Source organism: Apostichopus japonicus, chromosome 16 (genome assembly GCF_037975245.1).
Source record: "Apostichopus japonicus isolate 1M-3 chromosome 16, ASM3797524v1, whole genome shotgun sequence".
NCBI lineage: Eukaryota > Metazoa > Echinodermata > Holothuroidea > Aspidochirotida > Stichopodidae > Apostichopus > Apostichopus japonicus.
In genome coordinates, this window is record NC_092576.1 from 33,653,725 (window position 1) to 33,670,500 (window position 16,776).

At 37.1% G+C, this 16,776-nt stretch overlaps 1 protein-coding gene across 1 annotated transcript in view; it reads right to left on the bottom strand.

Annotated features, from left to right (window-relative positions):
• Positions 1–16,776, bottom strand: part of LOC139982120 (uncharacterized) — a 671,468-nt gene that overhangs the window by 510,190 nt on the left and 144,502 nt on the right. The gene's annotated exons all lie outside the window — the stretch shown is intronic.

Below are 16,776 nucleotides of genomic sequence, written 5' to 3' on the forward strand. Positions count from 1 at the left end.
GTTTTAAAAGAAAAACAGGTAACCATAAAGAGCAGAAGAAGTCTTTTAATATGCAGAAATATCACGCAACTTTACTTGAACCACGTTCTTAAGAGTCGTATCTTTTCAAAGGAAATGATAAAATGAGTTTATAAATGTAATACTATGATTGTTGTGCCAAATTTATATCATATTTTGATATCACGAATTTGCCAGTTCGAGAAACACCTAAAAATATGTTGTATCCATTGTATACATGGTATGACCCGGGCTTTCATTGGTGTGCGTAACTGACCCTTGTAAAACGATATCAAGACAAGGCGAAAAAAAACGTCTACATTATGTATACACAAGTTTTGAATACACGATCGATAGGCCTGGCCTTAGTAGTTGTTTACTTTAAAGATTTGGCGAAAGAACGTCATTCATGGTATTTTCAGAATTTACAACTAAACATATTTTATCTATTATTTGATTGGTCAATAGTACGACCCCACACCTCTGCAAACAATTTTCAATGTTCGGTTAACACACATTTTTGATATCAAGAAGAAGGTGACCTCGATCCATTACAGTGATTTCATCATAGCATGTTTTAACACGATTACCTCATAGGAGAAGTTTTCAGACAATTATTTTATAGATTCTGCGAAATTTGTTTTTGCCTATCTTTTTTTGTATTAGGGGGATATGTGTTTTTTACATGTGGAGGTATAAGTTCTATGGTGTAGAATAAATCGGTGCTTCCCTTGGCAAGGAATTCTATCGACGAAATATTGCATTAATCTGGACGTCGTATAATACATTAAGTTACTGCGCCAACCACGGAGGATCATGTGATGTGCAACGCGGTACTATTATACATAGTGTATTGTAACACCTTTCATTCCATCGTAATGTAATGATGATTTATTAGGTTTGGATAATAAAGTTTTTTTTTAGGATAAAACATTATAAGTGTCAGAAAAGGCTTTATCTGCATGACACGATCGCTTTTAACTATAAAGGTCATTATAGATTGAGTATCGGGTGTGCGACAAGGCTTCTTGTGTTTGTAAAGGAACAGCAGATCCTGTCGTCCGCTCTTGTCTTATTTAAACGACCAATCCGAGATGGTATTGCCTTTGTAAATTAAATCAATTTAATATTAATAGCCACATACTTAACATGTATTGTATAAGCAGATGATATGCAGTACGTTGTTGTATTGCGTTGGCTGGTGGGCGGGAATCCATGTTGCGAAGATTGTAAATGCATACATTATACTACATCATTACACAAACTAGTCGTGTTTTAGACGCGAATCAGCCGATGGTGGCCTCATACTATCGACATCTCCCGATGTTATGCTTAATTATGTTCACAGCGAGACTACTCTCCCAAAATATATGGATCTGAACATGGCAACAATCCCTCGCAGTGGACTCTTAGTACTACTATATGCGGCTAAAAATCGACATAATCCTTCTTTCACACAGTCACAGTCCCGATGCAAGGGGACTGGGGTTGCGAGCGGATCAGTCGTTCGGTAGTTTGGTTTTCGTGCCCAGGTTCTATCCTGGGCGACTTTTTCTTAAAAAGTACCTTCTTTCTCGGCCTTTTGGCTAAGATCATGTGAAGTATATGTTCCCTCTCGAGGGGAATGGTGATGCACACCTGACGATGATCAAACAATCACAGTCCCGATGCAAGGGGACTGGGTTTGAGAACGGATCAGTCGTTCGGTAGTTTGGTTTTCGTACCCAGGTTCTATTCTGGGCGACTTTTCCTTAAAAAAGAACCTTTCTTTCATACCGCAGTGTATTGAAAATGTTCACAATCGTTTAGTTTCTTAAATGTTTGGTTTAATATGTCTTTACTTTTTGGTGTTTTAGTCGTCATTTAATATGTTTCATATTTGTGAGTAAATTTCGTCCTTTTTTTTCCTTTTTGTTATGTTAGTGTGAGCAGGGATTTACATTACTAAGGAATACAGTATAATTGAAATCAAAATATTTCAACGTATATTGTGTACGGTCTGACTTACTGCTTTCGTTCCATTTGAAAAAAAAAAGTTAACAATCGTTGAGCGTGCAGTAAACTGTTTACCACTACGCCTGCCTGTTGGTAGTATAATGAATTATTTCAAAACTACTCAATTTACTGACATTACTGTTAAACTTTCATGTATGTAGTAAAAATAACTGAAACGTAATATCTCATCGCTACTAGATAGGGAGTCAAGTCGATGTTGTAATCAGTTGGTCATCGGACGCTACAAGGGCGTAGGAACCGGGGGGGGGGGGCTGGGGGCGCCAGCCCCCAGTGAAAAATATGGGGGGGGGGGCGGAAGTATCGTTCCGCCCCCCCCCCCCGCTCCGCAAGTCAGAAAACCCCTTTTTCATTTCCAAATGAGAAAAAAATCTCATTTGAAGCACCAAATTGCATCTAAGGCCAGGTGAAAATGCAAAATTCTTTACAAAATGGAGTGGGTGTTGAAGTGTGCTATATTGCACCAAATTGCATCTGAGGCCACCTGGAAATGCAAAAAAAATCCAAAGGGGAGGGGGACAGCCCCTCCCCTTAGACCCATCCCCCAGGTCGGTCATCAGTCTTCAGCCCCCCCCCCCCACTCAAAAGTACCTTCCTACGCCACTGGGACGCTATTATGGATAGTCTCCGTTACCATATGAATGGTTGTCATGGTAAACTTTGAAGAACGAATATAATTACTTTTAGGCGAGAAAAAAAAGTTTAAAGTTAGCATAACAAAATTATATGAACTAATACATGCTCTCATTTATTTTATTTTCCGTCGTGTAAAATGTGTCAGTCATTACCCGGTATTTATTAACAAATAACATATATAACAAATTAATACAGTCATTTTTATAGGAATAATGGAGTCAAAACCGTTGATAAATAGTAGGGGCGTCAAAACTGGGTCGTGCTACTTCATCAGAAGTGACATTGTAACAAAGCGACATCACCGGCAAAGTTTCCGTCCGTCGATGTGACAGTCGTTAGGTTAGTCGGGATCTTAATGATAGATCGTCAGAACGATCACGGGTTTCACTATTCGGGATGATGGAGGTAAACAATTATGTTTCGTCTCGTCAGTTTGATGGTTGTCGAGGAGACCTTTGCGTTTGTCATCATGACGTTTTTCGAAAGAAAAAACGGAACATCCCAAAGTTTGTCAGGTCGAGGATTCATCCAGGCTGCTAGGTAGCATGGCGGTCGCCCGTTTTGACGGGATGTAATTGGCACTTTCTGTGTACATCTAAAATGACGTACGATAACAAAAATAATTACAAATCTTACCATCTTTGATTAGACATTATAGGCCCCAAACGTATCATTTCTGCAATATCAGATCATCACTAGCAGTGTGTGTGCACGAAACTTGATACTGACAGGCTGACTACGTTTTCTGCTTACCACTTCCGATGTATCAACATAGTTTCTGGAAACTTTATTTTATCTCGTTATTTGTCATTTTATAACATATTTAGACAAAATAAGTTATTTTTTTACTATTGTAATTATACTTCGAAATTTCGGCTGATTAATTGAGTCAAATATAATGACTTGAATGTATATTTGTTCATATAAAGTTTCAGCATTCATTACACTTGCGCTAGGGAAATAGGTTATAGAAAGTTCGGGATCCTCTGTTGGGACAAACAAAGGATTTTGTCTGATAAAGTGCCTACACCCTACAGTCACGCTCCAGGTAACTTGGCAAATTTGATATAGAAAGAACCAATTTCAGCAAGTCGAAATATAGAAATCACAACTTTGGATGACGTAGTATGTTTGTGAGAAAAAAAATCGAACTGTTCTGATATAGAAGCGTAAAAGAAGAAAAAATCTTCAGAATGAAAATCAGGTACCTGCAATCGAACGTGTGAAACTGCAATGAAATGATTGATAGAAACAGTTTTTACGTCCAAAACGAATGTGCGGTATAATATGAGGCTGAATTTGCGGCAAGCTTCATATCAGTTTACAAACTTACATGGCTAGCATGTTTTCTTTTTCCCTCTGAATTGATATAAGCGGTCTCTCCTTCGGCTTTCTGTTCATAACCTTGCTATACAGTGAATATCTATCCCTATCTTGTTATCTTGCTGATCTTGTCGATGACGATTCGGGTGAAAGATGCAGTTCGAGTTGCCAAACCCGTACTTGTTGTATATTTTTAAGTAATGTAATATAATACGCAGATTTACAGGAACGGTTATCCGTACATGTATATATTTAACAAGTAACTGATACTGCCAGAATGGAATTCTTCTCTTTGAATATTAACCGTTAGTACCTTTCAAACTTGAAAGGAAACAGACATTCTAGGGGGGGGGGGGGGGAGGGACTAACACTTTTCAAAATGTGTCAAATTCCAACTGATAAAATGCTAATCAATTAGCCAATTAATTTAATTACAGATGCAGGATGCGGAAATGACACCGTTAGACATTATTGATCAAAGTGTTTATTAAAACCCGTACTTGTATGTTATGAAAAAGGGAAGTGAAGGAAACCACAGATTTACGATTTTGGTTAACCGTGTATCCGTATCCCCAAGGAGTTACACGTCGGTTTTCTGTCCCCTGCCTATAAATAGAGCTATTAACAATATATGATACACCGCGGGTACACGAAGCCAGTTAGAATCTGCTTAAGACCCAACTTATTGTGGACTTAACAATTAAAACGACAGTTAATTTCCTCTTCATTATCGCCCCGCCCGAACCTCCCCCCCCCCCTCTAAAAAAAATACAGGAACAAAACAAAAAGTGTGTTTTGGAACATTTTGCTATATCAAGATTATTGAAATCTAATACACGCATTTGCATCTATTTAACAATTTTTTAAACAATGTTTAAGTAGCCTATTTGGATTTCGGTTGTCATAACCATAGAATGCAACGTAGGATTCGTATAGCATCAATCTCATTTTATTTAGTGTAATGAAAGGATTCAGTGTCTGTTTAAAATATTGTAGTTCAAATGCTACGAATAAACGTAACTGACTATAGTAGCCGGACAAAACTTCTGAGGTATGATTGAATAAGGATACTATACCCTCTATGAATGTCAACATATGAAATTGATTGTAAGGATACTATACTCTCTATGAATGTGTTGTACAGATAAATGGTGTCATGGTGCTCAGAGTAATACTCACTCTAGCTCCTCCAACATATGTGACTGTTGTACAAACATCAATATGTCAACAACCTCTGTCTTTGTCATTTCTCTTCCTCTCTCTGTATCGATTACCACCTTCTTTACTGTTGCAGGACATGACAGACGTAGCCCTGAATGTAGGATTGCGTCACCGGCATCAATCTTACTGAAGGACTGGTACAGCTTTAGACAGAAGATGGGAATCTGAAGGGAAGAAAATTAACGGAATTATTAAAGTAATGATTCCACGAGATTCGTTTAAGTAGTATACACTGATCGATAACCACTCCGAAGGTTCCAAGTTTCTCTCTGAGTACTAATATACCATCAAAAATACTTTTAATTGAAACTGTCAGAAAAGATGGCAAAATAAGTGTAATCATCAGCAAAGCACACCACAAATAGTCCTTAAAAATAATATACTAAAAGAGTAGTATATCATTCACGAGTATCCATGTTTCATACACTCGGAAATTTGTGTATTATTGATTTGATATTAATTTACTCAATATATTATACTACCATTTTTCAAATTCGAGCTCAAAATTGAGTGATAACGTAGTATTTAAATATATATATATATATATATATTAATATCCTCGCAGTGACTTGATGGGTTCAATCAGTTGTTATTTTAAAGTAGTTTTACTTGACTCATAGCTTGGACTATTAGTGGTGGGAGTCCATCATGGAGATGTTAAAATAGTGGTAAGACAAATGAATTACTATGGCTTGTCGAAATCTTTCAGTTTGACTTAAATTTGTTTTCTCAATATCATTTCAGTCTAAAGACTGTCTTATTATAATATTCTGAATGTTAATAAGACACCTGCATTGACTTATTGGAAATAATCGTTATGATTGTTGGATGAGATCAAGAATTTAATAGGTACTGGATACATGAAGAGTGGCTTTGTAGTATTAATGTATCTTTCTCGAAATTGATGTGTAAATGTCGCTAAGGAGTAATAATCGTAGTTGACGTATATACCGTTTGTAGAAACTCATCAATGTGCCTTACGTATTGCGCATATTTACAAGGAGGTCCGAGGGATGGAAGGTTGGGGGTAGATGAACATTAAGGACAAGTTGGGTTTATATTGCCTGTAACCAAAGACAGTTTGTTATATGAGTATCATCGACAACGCTGTTTCTTTTCTTCTTTGACCTTTGGCACCTGACCTTAAATTATGTGACATCAGTAAACACAGACTCACTATATGACGCTATACACCATGTTCTTAATCACATAGTTTGACATCATTTCACGGAAGGGACTTTTCGTTCAGATCATTTTAACATCATAACTGCTTCTTAAATTTTAAAGTTACACTGGTTTGATATCTATTGATGTGTTGTCTTGGAACTGGTACTCATTTTAAGGGCGGAATTGCGCCTGTTGGATCAGTGAGTCGGTAAAAACCCACACCCAAATCCGCCCTGACCCATCCTTTCCCAAAGATATACTCATTGTAAAATAGAAGATTAACAAACTAGGGATCTTTGTTCAGCCCATTTTAACTTCATAATCTGCTGCTTACCTATCACGGTTACACATTGGTTGTGTCGTATCGATTAATCAACTAAGCTGCAAATGTCCTCTCTTGTCTTATTTAAATTATTGTAGTATTATAGTGACAAGAATATCAAACTGATTAATATATACTTCTACGAATACATGGTTAGTATGGTTTACATCTGTCTACCAGTCTGGTTCCATCAAATGACATTTGACCTCTTTGAAGCAATACCCAAGTACGTAACTGTAGAGAGTACGGAAATCCTATACCCCACCCCCAATTTTCATTATTACTTATACATGCACTTTTGTGGAACTAGTTTACGTGTTCTTCTGTGTAACCGTCTTTTATGGTATCTTCCGAATCAACACAGAATGAAGAAAGTTAAAGATACGATATTACAGCTCTGTATGCGTATTCACGTATGCTCAATTAAAGCATACCTCATCCTATGTACCCAGCAGGTTCTTCTATTACACAACCAAGGGCTTCACATGCACTAACGTTTCCAATATAAACAAAAAAGCAGAGACTCAGCTAATGACTACATAATTATAACATCAGGTACATTTTCCTCATCGCGTTATCAAGCCAAGGTGCTATATAAATTCAGACGTGTGCTATTACTATTGCAATGATTAGTTTGCCTTCCATACAGTAAATGAAAGATGGAATTCATAACTGCATACGATTCACACCATTTATGTTTGTAAAACAAGTTGAAATTTCCAGTTGAAAACCGGACGTGACATAGCGCATAGGCCGGGTTTTCACTTCTGGAACGTACCCTGATGCTCTTAATGAAATTCTGTTATTTCTTTCTGTGTTAAACAGCTGATAATGCCTGTGAATAACACAAATATGGTCCACTTTGAACTTGTCTAAAGTTTAAAGAGCACCTGACAATGGTTAATTTACCAGTAACTTTCGTGGTTTAACAATGTGAAACAATTGTAAAGTACAATCAATCATAAACACGTATGTTACACATACAGTTCAGTCGATACTGAAATAAGGAAACCAGATCGACATTAATGTGAATAAATAACAGTCACGATACATACATAAAAACATGATGGATCGGGATTAAATCATAATAAAACAAAGGTGGCGATGAGAGCAATATATTTGGAATCATTTTACTTATTTTCGTGATTAAGAAAAATTGTAGCATTCAAATCTACTCACTATATGATTTTGTTTCAATGTATGATAACACATGTCAATAGATCAGTGTTCTTCCACACTGTATATGGTCGCACGGGTCCAGTGGCGTAGCCAGGGGGGACGTTGGGGGGCAGCCCAGCCCCCCCATGAAAGCTTGTCGCCCCCCAATGGGATATTAGGTGTCGAAAAAAATTAAATGTGCGAAAAATATATCATTGGTCTGAATGGTCTCGAATCTCCATGATGACCACTCATGAACGACCCTTCGACCGCGGACCGGCAGTAGGCTATAGTTGCTGAAAAACTGGACGTGACATAGCGCATAGGCCAGGTTTTCACTTCTGGGACGTACCCTGATGCTCTTAAAACCGCTAAAAAAACAAATTTTCAAGAAAGGAGACAATACTATCGCTGAGAATCAGTCTATCACCCAAATAATGTTTCAGAGGGATGTTGAGAAAACTTTAGAGTAGCTTACAGGCATGGACGTCAATCCTGGGGAGAGGGGGGACACGCCCCCACATTTCGATGGGTGGGGGACAAACTATCAAATGTCCCTCCCCCCCCCCACACACACACATTGCCGTGGCTCTATTTGGTTAGGGCTTACACATCTCAGGCTTCATATCATCGAATATTAGAAGTTCAGTTCTATGAAAAGTGACCGAGATTTTTCACATCGGTATGACCTGCAACTTTGTCTGTGTGTCGCGACGAGCAAAACTTGAGATTCAAAACCACAAGCTGTGTGCGGATAACGGTGCGGCCGGAGCCTACAACTAGTTCAAAAAGTCATGGCACTTCATAGCTAGAGCCAAAGCCTGTACATATATGTTGTTTAATTGTAGATGGTGTTTCAAAGACGGTGCCCGTTTCCTAATTTTGGGGAAATGAAATAGGGGCATATTCCGTAAAAATTAAGGCCGCATGAACTTTATTGCAGATTTCCTGAGTGACGAATTTGTAATTTTCTCCCGAAATCACACACTAGATGGCTGCTATCCAGCCTGGCAAATGCCATCTCAAGCGATCTGGCAGGTATTAAAAACTGAAATTTTCTTGGTACGCTGAGCGCCCACCGATGGTGGCGTTCCGCTTAGATAGTACTTGCGGCCGGAATACTCGAATCGATTGCGTTCCCCCACGTTCCAAATCGGATTGACGCCCCTGCTTACAAGGCCTGGGAAGTGTCATTTCCGACGATATAGGAGGCTTTTTAGCTAACATTTTTTTGTACGCTGCGCGCCAACTCATGGTGGCGCTCCGCTTAGATAGTAACGAGACGCTCTCCCAGGAAATGGTCAAGCCCCCCCCACCGCCCCCCACTGAAAAAAATCCCGGCTACGCCACTGCACGGGTCACATCGTTCCACTCTCAGTCTGCATCCGATGTTCGACCAACCCTTCTGTCTTTACTTGTGAAATGTGACGCAATGTCAGGTTCCGAAATTTATCGAACAGTTCTTTCAAAATTTGTCTTTACTAGTTACTTCTTCAGTTCTTTTTAAAGTTTGATTTAGCAGGTTGTACACTGCTAAATCAAGTTTTTGTGTAAAGTGTAAATGTTGGTAACACTGTACTATACGCCTACCAGCCTCTATTTTGAGTCTATACTTTGCCCTGTATAATACATAGCTCGTAAGTGCTCAATTTTTAGTTTTTATTCACTAGAGTTATGGCATTGAGGGGATAATTAATTGATATCCATTTGTTTAGAATACTAATTTCATATTATATATATAATTGACGTAATTATCGTTAACTCAATGTGTACCATGAGATCGTAGTCACATAGCCTATACTGTGTTTGCTCACATTAGTTTACTGATTTAGCCTATGGTGTGTTCATCGTCCAGTTCTTAGGTGATATCAGTTAGATTAATAACTTAATCGTTCAGTTTACGTGAAGGAACATTTTTCTAGTGGGGTTATTAGATTTCAACCACGTCTATTCTCAGCTCTGTCATACTCAGTCACAGTTATCATATATGCGTCATTACCGGCTTGTTAGCATGTCACTGTTCTGAGTAGTAACTTTATCGCATTTATTTCAGTGATTAGTTTCGTAATATCTTAGTATTGTTATGTATCATTTATCTTGTTTATAGTTTTACCACACAACTACAAGTGAGAAATAAATGCAGAAAGGTTACGTATGTCTTTGTCTCATAATGGTTAGCTGGTTTTCTAGCGGCGCATATCCGACGCACAGGGAGGGCAGCACATCAAATAGTTGTTACATACCTGTAACACTATTTTGTACATATGAATATTTATGAATATATGATATAATAGGCCTATTTCGTATACTATTTTCCACATAATCATCCAGAATGGCACTGTATTCTTTCTCTATTATACTATAGTTTTTCATTATTTCTGGTTCCCGATAGTTTTGATATTAAACTGAAACAGTAGCGTGGTTGGATTGCTCCCCCACCCCCATGGATTTTGATAATTACAGTTTGCATAGTAATTTGTATTATTATCCGCTTATAATGACTATGATTTATACATTAGTTATATATTGATAAACAATTAACTGGTAACTCCACCCCATAAAAATGGATATTAAAGTCTGGATATAACAATTTGAGTTACCTCACATAGCTTATCATATCAAATTACAAGATTAAGCGTAGCTACCTTCATGTTTATTGCAGAGTTGCTGTTATTTATAGAACCAGCGGATGTTTAATATTTTCTCCTTTTTCTAATTGTTTTCATTTGCGTCTGTTAAGATTGAAGTATCTATATACAGCTGAGCTACGAAGACTTGAAATCATGTAGACACTTATCCTAGTTCATACACTGTGGTTGGTTGAGAAAGTACTGCATCCATATACGGTTGTACATTATCAGACAATGAAACAACGTTAGGCACCTCTGTGATTGAACATATGTTAAATAGCATACATGTTGACACAGAATTTGCGTCGTTCTTTCGTCTCATAAACATGAAGTCACATTCGGAATGTGTTAGCCTATATAATGTAATGTTTTTAAATAAACGATGCTCATTACAAGCGATTGCACGTGGTGAATGTCTTATCACTTGCAAAGCTTTCCAAAATACTGTTAGCATTCCTATCAGATAGAATTTCCCTTTCCTGTGTATCCTAAAGTTCTGTAAACTGATCAGCAGAGTTAGAGCACAAACAGTGCGCTAATGTTCAGCATGTATTTAGCGCTCTAAATCCTCATCTGTTAACGTCTGCCGTTATCCCAATACTAAAAGTAGGTCGAATGACTACGTCAGCCATGGGAAGCTCCTATAGCCCTCGGAGTGGTTTTACCCGACCCGCGAGGGCCTGATCAATCATATTTCCATCTGGTCCTTGGCGCAATTCATACAAATAATTCCGGCCAAGTGATTTCAATCTGGCCCACAGTGTGATATTGATTCTGCAACTGAAGTTTACCCAACCCATTCGCTCTTAGTTAGTTTGCAACGTTAGCGATGCCGTGCTTGGCCCCGACCGCATATTTACCCACAAGCTAATGGACGTCATGAACTGCAGAAGCTACGTACCGTCTGTGGGACACTTGTTAGTAAGTATCATGTCGATAATGGGGGGTGGTGTGGAGGGGTTTGAGTTGTGGCAATTGGAACCAGCTTAGGAATGAGGGGGGTCTGTATGGTTTGGCCGACTGCGATGTATTGTTTTCTTAACCCGGTCCGCAATACGATCATGGTTGCCCAAAGCTGGACTACGTGTATCATTATATTATCATAAACGGGCAACTTTTCATTAGAAAAAAACATTACAAGGCCCAATTCGTTATAACGAAAATAAAGAAATAAAACATCTGTTTTTTTGTCATGCAAAATATGATTTGCATAGTCTGTGAGTGGCCGCGAAAAGTACGAAAAAACACATCCGAGTTGTATTAGTCGTAACCGTTGTGAGTTCAAACACATATAAAGTATAAAGGTCCATACGTGACGCTACTGCCCCTGGCATTAAGTGCCACTTACCAACAATCCAGAAGCTACTAATCCACAAAATGATGATGTAACTACCACAAGACTTAGTGACGGATGCTACTAATACATATTCAGATTAACGATGTTACTACAAATAGAGATGTCCCTGCTGCATACTTCGATACTACTGTACTACTATGGTACTGTTGGAAAACTGAATTATAGCCAGCATAAGATGGTTCGTGTTATCGAGATATTCTTCAGCAAGCACGTTATTCCAACCCTTTCATCAATGAATCGAAACAGCAGTGTGGTTTGACTTGCTGAAATAAAAGTGTTTTCGATACGCCATACGATATGCTCAGTGATGATATGTCATCTCGTCTAATAACATTTATGGTGAATGTAAGAAGCTGGTAATTTTTTACCATCATTTAAAAACTTATTAGTTGTCTTAATGTCTTCATACGAATAATTACAAACAAATATACAATGTTTGCCAAAATTCCTTAGATACAAGTCAAAGTTTAATTTCCATTATACAATCCTTTTGTCATGATATCGCCTCACCCACGTACATTTTAAACCATCAATAAAGTTGTTAAGATAGACTGCTTTTAACCCAACACTGGAAATAAGATTTATTAAAGTAGAACGCCTAATTTTATCAGGTTTTCCTGACCAAATAAACTTATAAATGATCGACACAATCAACGTAATGAAATATTCAGGCGAGTTCGGAAGATTCTGAAAAAGATAGACAAACTGAGAGATTGCAAGTGACTTTACTAGAACAATTTTACCAATAGGTGTGAGATCTCGACATGAGCACATATTAAGTGCATTTTTGAGCCGAGAAAGCTTGGGGAGAAAATTTAGCCATTACTAACCATTACTAACCACAATAAATTGGCGAGAAAATTTAGCCATTACTAACCACAATACCCAAATACAGTGATTAGGCAATTGGTCAAATTGAGATCAAAATTATCTATAAAATGAGGCTTCCTAGTAATCAAAGGGCCAAATGGATAAATATTGGTCTTATCATAGTTTAATTTAAGGCAAGATGCCAATTTCAAATCCTTAAAAATATGAACAATTTCACTCTGAGAAGTGTGGGAACCATCAAGAAAAATTGTAGTATCATCTGCATGCATAATCCTAATCTCTTCATTAAGAATTAAAATACCACGGATAAGTGGATTGAAATTAATATTAATAGCTAAAATGTCAGCGCAGATAATAAAGATATAAGGACTTATAGGGCTTCCCTGTCTCTCTCCTCTGTAAATAGAAAATGACTTAGATGCACAACCGTTGTTAGTGACTGATGCCGTAGGGTTGCAATAAATAATACGTACCCAATGACAAATAATGTCGGTAAATTTGAAAACAAATGTAAACACTGAAATATAAAATTCAAATTCAACTTATCAAAGGCTTTCTCAAAATCAGTAAACAGTATAAAACCCAGGATAGATTATTCTCTGCAAAAATCAATAGGATAAAAAATACAGCGAATATCTCGCCGATAAAGCGACCTTTCATTAAACCAGTTTGATTGGGCCAATAATAGAAGAAAGAACTATTTTGAACCTCGCTGCTAATGCTTTTGAACATATTTTATAATCAGTATTTAAAAGTGAAATTGGGCGGAAATTCTTAACAAAAGTGTGGTCTTTTCCAGGCTTAGTAATAAGGCAGAGGACACTACGACTTTGCTCGTCGGAGAGGGAGCTTTCGGTCAAAGGTCATTCAGGGGTCATTTTGGGTTATTTAAAAAAGAAAAATCAAACGCTATCCCTTGCTGAAATAGCTATACAGTTACTTGAGATTTCGTCCCAATAATTGTTAAGTAGAAGCTGTTCTGGAATTTTCTTATGGACTAAACTACGCTATCGTTTAATTGAAAAACTGGTTAAAACATTAAAAATTCACGAACGGGGTAACTGCAAAAGGGGGAGGAAGAGCGATTCGGTCAACAGCTGATCATTACAACCTTATCATCATAGTGACTAATTGAATAGTGCCCCTCATTTTTACTTTTGCCTGTAAGTGCATATAAATTGCAGTTTCTGTCTGTGTTTGAGCAACATTAATGGCTGCGTGTTAAGGGACACGCATACACATTTTGCTAAGTTGTGTATGTTCGTTTAATCATATGCTATTTTTTTTAATAACCAAATTATTTCATTCATACAAGTTGATACCTTGCTTATTAAATTCAACATCAAATAGTTGTGACCTGAAACATGAATGTACCTGTATTGGAAAATAATAGACATTTGAAGGATTAAGCTGATGATTCCGAATAATTTAGGCTAACTGAATGCCTATTGATTATGTCCTTAAGGGAGTTTGATAATGGTATAGAATGGCTTAAAACTAAGCTACAAATGACTTCAGGCTCAATTTTGCTTGTAGATATAGCACACAATGTTGTAGGTACATTTTGTCGGTATGGATTCAGGTCAGTGTAATTTATAACATAAAAGTTATTTAAAAAAACTGTACATATTATAGGGAAATGTAATCAAAATAATTATTTTCTAACAACAGGTTTATGCTCATACCAGTGAAATAGTAGTGTTTAAATCAATCAGTGTGACCAAAGTTGGTCATAGGTGTTCCTTGAGTAGTGGGCCATGTGGGTGTGTGGAAGTGTACGTCAAAGGTCATACAGAAGTCATCTGGGTTCATTTTGTGGAGACACTCACCAGGCTTCTCCTAAGGAGAGATATATTGGTAGTCACCAAAGTGGGCTAAGGTGTTCATTTAGTAATGGGCCATATGGGTGTTCAAATTATGTGGGTAATTATCATCCATGTTTATTTGAAGTTAGTTGTATAAAACTACAGTTTGCAATGAATGCCTAAGAATATCCAGTATAGTGTTTCTTGAATTGTGGCATAGGGGTCAATCTGATCATTGTTTGATAACATTGCGGCTTGTATTTCAGTTAAATTTTGTTTAACTTGTTTCTTCCTAACTTTCAATTTGATAAATTGTTTAATCTATAGATCAATAGCAGAAATGTATTTACCTTTTCGGCGCTAAACAAGGAGAGCATTACTTTTTTCTACCACTCATATTTTACTGTCCAGTAAAGCACCTCTCACCATTGATAGTAATTTTAAGTTCTTCATTTTCATGTCTTATTCCTTGTTAACAGTTCTTATGTATTCAAGTTACCAGCTTTTCATGCATGATTTCTTGTCAACCAGTGGATACATTAAAGGAATTGTCTGGTGGAAGATTTTGATACATTGTCCTTGTAGTTATTATTTTTCTCTTTCTAACCAGGTAAAAATTGTCCCCATTCGACGTTTTCTTAATGTAGAAATCTGGTTTTTCAAATTCACCAGTTTCTCACCAAAAGTACCGTTTGTTCGGACCCTTCGATATGATGGTTGACGTAGTGCTGGCAAATAGGCTAAACACTTGAAGTTAGCACTCACATTTCCGCTCAAATACACTCTGACGTTTACACGCACAGGTGATTGCCTATAATATAAACGTACATATCGCGAACGTATAAAGCCTACTGTACCATGCCCAGTTGGTATACGTATAGCGTTGCACATAATATACTCTCACACTCAAAGTAGTTCATAAACTGTTTTTCGAAATCGCTGAAATAAAATTCACGGATCAAATATACAGTAAAAGGAAACTTGAAAAGTATTCGGAACACCGAAAGCTGAAACTTGGCGGAATCGATGTCAGAGCAGATTATAGTACCGAGAAGCTTAGGCTTCGCAGAACTGTCCGATTGTAAACGTTAGAGTAGCCTACATGCGAACATTCTTCGCGTTGGAGCTGGATAGCGCGATGTATATATAAACAACGAAGAGTCTGCTGTTAAAACTTATCTTGTATTACACAAAGACCACGAACCACCGATCTACTACATATATGGCGGCTTAAGGAGATTTGTAAACATATCTAATTTATAAGAAATTTCACCGAAAATTAAGGAAGAAATTAATCTGTATACAAACGCGGTTGCTGTTGTGACTACTGTAGGTACTGTACGGCGCGTGGGTTATGTCGCAATCTGCATTAGCGTCGAATACGTCACGTTCTGTACTGTTCAAATTATATTGGAAATGTCCATTCTTAACGATTAAAAAATCGTTTCTCTGGCAAACGCAACATTTTAGCGTTCTCATACTTTGACAACATGTTTGGAAAAGTATTTATCATTTTTTAAGGTAACTTCTTTGGGTCTTGATTTTTTGCAAAGTAAAGTTGTACACTGTATTTTTTGTTTATAGTCATAGCTCAGTGGATTACATCTCCAACAGTCGCGCATGATAGCTCGCAATTCAATAACAGGGAACAGATATCCCTAACTTTTGAGTATATTTACATGCTAGAGCAACAAAATGAACTAAATTTACAACCAATGAACTGTTTGGTTAATGTAGAATCCTGACTTTTTTTCTTAATCTTTTAAATTGTCAACTTAACTAGAAACTATTATCATTACTTTTTTTATCCTTTAAATAACATATGGTATACCATATAATGTTTGTCAGAGTGTGCGGTAAACTGTACGGTCATTTTCTGGAACGTGTATAATTTACAGTATTTGAAATACTGGCTGTAAATTTACGGGTTTTTTTTTTGGCCATTTAAGCTGCCAGTCAGCTTACCGTAAAATTTACATGTTTTTGTTTACAGTATACTTACCATAGTGTTATAAATGAGACTAAGCCAGCTGATGATATATACAAATGTATATGCCAATTAGGCAATTGTATGCAGAAACATATCGCCAGAATAACATGCTCTGCAAACCAGCCATTTTTAGTCAATTCTAGTGCGTAGTCAAGTAATGAACATTCAAATAAAAATAGTTTAATGTTAGTTTACCGGCAGTCGCGACAACTGCGCTAAGGCGTGATATAACAGCCGTTTGTAAAAAAAAACGGCTTAATGTCAATTGTCAGAAACAAACTGAAAAAAAACACTGATAACGTGTAATTTTACATTCATAGTATGGT